Raw genomic sequence first — 3,811 nt, forward strand, 5'->3', positions numbered from 1 at the left:
TCATGCGAGAACATTAACGACTTGAAAAACACAGTAAGGGAGAGTGTAAGTGCTGAGGAGCAGGACTGGAGGAGCAGAAGTCAGGGAGGGTGGGCCTGAGTGAGAGCTAGTGGTAACTGCAGGAAGGGAGTGGAGGCGGTGGTGAAGGGCACAAAAGCTCATTTTAAACTGGCTGATTATAATTGAAGACCAACCATGGAACACAGCTGGTGTCCACAATGATAAAGAATGGCCCTTTATCAGGATGCCTAATTCCTAGTTTCAGTGCATTATCTTGCTTGAGGCTTGAATCACCCTCAAGGTTGATTTTATCATCCACAGTTTTATGGAGAAGCAAGCTGAGGTTCAAAGAGAGCATGGAACCTTCCTGAAATCATACAACTATTAAAAGGAAGGGCCTAAAGTCAAACCCAAGCCAATCCAGGTTCCAAAGCGTGCCTTCTAACGACTCGTGCAATGGTGACAGCCATCTGCTCACATTGCCTCTGCTCGCCCCATAAGGGTATTCTTGAAGCACAAAGAGCATCCTTGCTATTTTTCCTGCACAGGCCACTCTTTTTATTTATTTTATTTTATTATTTTATTTTATTTTTTTCCCAGCTGGGTACAGCAAACTTTATTGATGGTGCATGACAAGGCAGGGCTCTTTAAGCTCCTCTCCTTCTTCACGGGCTCTGAAATAGAAACTAGAGGTCAGGAGATTCTTTGTGTTGGGGGATCGATTTGGAGCAAGGACTCCCCAGTAGCTGAGGGTCTCTCTTCCTCTCACTGGAGCTGGTAGTCCAGGGAGCTCTTACTACTTGGAGGCCATGTAGACCATAAGGTTTACCATTCCATTGCTATAACCAAATTCATTGTCATACCAGGAAAGGAGCTCGACAAAGTGGTCACTGAAGGCCATGCCAGCCCCAGCATCGAAGGTGGAAGAGTGCGTATGACTGTTTAAGTCTCAGGAAACAACCTCAGATAGCCCAGAATGCCCTTGAGGGGGCCCTCGAAGCCCACTTCACCACTTTCTTGATGTCATTGTATTTGGCAGCTTTCTCCAGGTGGTAGGTCAGATCCACAGTTGACATATGGGGGGTAAAGACATGGAAGGCCATACTAGTAAGCTTCCCATTCAGCTCAGGGATGATCTTGCCCTCAGCCTTGGCAGCAGCAGTAGAAGCAGGGATGGTATTATGGGCAGCCCCTCAGCCAGCACGCCACAGCTTCCCAGAGGGGCCATCCATGGTCTTCTGGTGGCAGTGATGGCATGGACTGTGGTCATGAGTCCCTCCACCATGCCAAAGTTGTTATGGATGATCTTGGCCAGGCGGCCAAGCAGTTGGTGGTACAGGAGACATTACTGACATTCTTGAGGGAGTTGTCATACTTCTCACGGTTCACACCCATCACAAACATGAGGGCATCTCCAGAAGGGGCAACAATGACAACCCTCTTGGCTCTGGCCCCTCACGTGAGCCCCAGCCGTCTCTAAGATGGTGAAGATGCCAGTGGACTCCACAACATTTTCAGCATCGGCATTGCCCCATTTGATGTTGGTGAGATCTCACTCCCAGAAGATGGTTGTGGGCTTTCCATTGATGACAAGCTTCTCATTCTCAGCCTTGATTGTGCCTTCAAACTTGCCATGGGTAGAATCATACTGGAACATGTAGGCCATGTAGTTGAGGTCAATGAAGGGGTCATTGATGGTGACAATGTCCACTTTGCCAGAATTAAAAGCACCCCAGGTGACCAGGTGCCCAATATGGCCAAATCCGTTCACTCTGACCTTCACCATTGTGTCTCAGCCTCTTGGCTGGCACTGTGAGGAAGACGGGGCTGTCTGTTGCACAGGAGGAGCAGGGAGCCCTGCACAGGCCATCCTCGATTATTTATTTTTCATGCAACAAGTAGTGATAGGGGTTCCTCTCAAGCTTTGGCTTGATGATGACAACAAGAGGAAGAAAATGTCTTTTTCTGTAAAGGGCCATATAGTAAATGTTTCAGGCTTTGTGGACCATAAGACCTCAACTCTGGGGAAAAGAGCCATAAACATTATGTAAATGATGGGTGTGCCTGTGTTCCAATAAAACTTTATTTACACACACATCTAATTTGTACATTTACCCATTCATTCATCTATTCACTTGATCGATTATTCATTCAAAATACTTTTGCTGAGCACCTTCCATCTATTGGGCACTGTTCTATGTGATGAGAATGCAGTAAACTAGATAATCCTCTGCCCTCTGAGAACTCACATTCTTTATTTTTTACCCTCCTTAGTAGCTGATTCAATAGGTTAAATAGAGTAGAAACTCTACCTATCACAGGGTAGGGAGATTAGGCATTATCAGATGTGTTTTTGACCTATAGGAAAAAGATAAGTTACATCTGAGGATAAAGGGCAGCACGGGACAGTGGTTAAGTGTAGATCCCAGAGCCAAATTGCTTCTGCCACATATTAGGAATGTGTCCTCACCTGAGTTACTTCACCGCCCTGTGCTTCGGTTTCCTCGCCTATATGATGTGGATGATAATAGCAGTACTTAACTCCTAAGACTGCCTTGAGAGTCAACTGAGTGAATATTTATAAAACACATACATGAATGCCTGACTCACAAGAAACACATTATAAACTTCTATTAAATAAAGGAGATGTCCAAGAGAAACAAAAACAACAACAATTAGGAATTAGATCACGAGACAGTGCCTGCTAATTCCAAATTCACCAGTGCGCTACATTGGACAAACTTTAATTTTGCTTTGCTCCTATTTCCGCATTTTAAAGACAAATATAATAATAACATAAACTCCCACCGCCTCTTTCACTTGGAAAGAGTAAATCCAAATGACATCCTGACCCCAGAGGAAAATAAAAACAATTTATTTACAAAAACGGAGACCAGGTCAGATATGACCCTTGAGCCATATATAGTGCACGATGAGTTTAAAGAGGCACGATTTACACAGGTGGGACAGTTTAGTTAACAGGGCATGAGTTAATTAACAGGATGAGTGTCATGGACCAGGAGCATCCATTAGGTGGTAGGTATGCCAAGAGTTTGTGTTGGAGAAACATGTGGGAGGTGAGAGAGGAAAGGCAAGCTGGGGTCAGATGCTAAAGGGTTTTGAATCCCAGGCTGAGTTTATTTAGACTTTTACTCTCAGGAGCAGAAGTTCACAAAAATGTTCCCCGCTTTGGGATACCATGACAGATGACAATCATATGTGAGACTTATATCCATAAGTATATACCAGAATGGGCTGTAGCAGAGATAAGTCAGGCTTTGAGTTCCAAGGAATTCCCTATGAATGACATTACATTTCTAAGTAGATATAGAGTCTGCCCCACCCACCATTTTAATGTCAATTGCTTATTGCAGACAGAGAAAATGGCAGGTATAATGTAGTTCTTTTGTTTGTTTTTTTATAGTTTGAAATTTGTTGGGGGGTATGTGAATATGAACGCTAGAAATATATTTTGGGGGAAAATGTGCCCCCAGCTGTAGGGTATAACATATATTATTTAAATTTATTAATTTAAATCATTTATTCCAATCATTTATTAGTCTCACTATGACTTTTGTCTACTTGGCCTATAAATTTCTGAACCTTCATCCATTGATCAAAGATTTGTTCATTTCTCCTTGGTTTTTATTAGTCTTTGCTTTACATGTTAGTGTACTCTTTACTATATGTTAAGAGTCATAGATATTATATATTTCTATAAGATTATAACTTTTATCAGTATATCTCCTTTGTTTCTTTTAGTGCTTTTTGCCTTGGATTCTGTATGGTCTGATGCTAATATACCTGCTTT

The 3,811-nt window shown here is 42.8% G+C and overlaps 1 pseudogene; it reads right to left on the reverse strand.

The window, feature by feature from the left end:
* Positions 1–796: 796 nt before the first annotated feature.
* On the reverse strand, positions 797–1,786 carry LOC107511936 (annotated as a pseudogene).
* Between the last annotated feature and the right edge of the window lie 2,025 nt (positions 1,787–3,811).

Source organism: Rousettus aegyptiacus, unplaced genomic scaffold (genome assembly GCF_014176215.1).
Source record: "Rousettus aegyptiacus isolate mRouAeg1 unplaced genomic scaffold, mRouAeg1.p scaffold_m13_p_1, whole genome shotgun sequence".
Classification (NCBI taxonomy): Eukaryota; Metazoa; Chordata; class Mammalia; order Chiroptera; family Pteropodidae; genus Rousettus; species Rousettus aegyptiacus.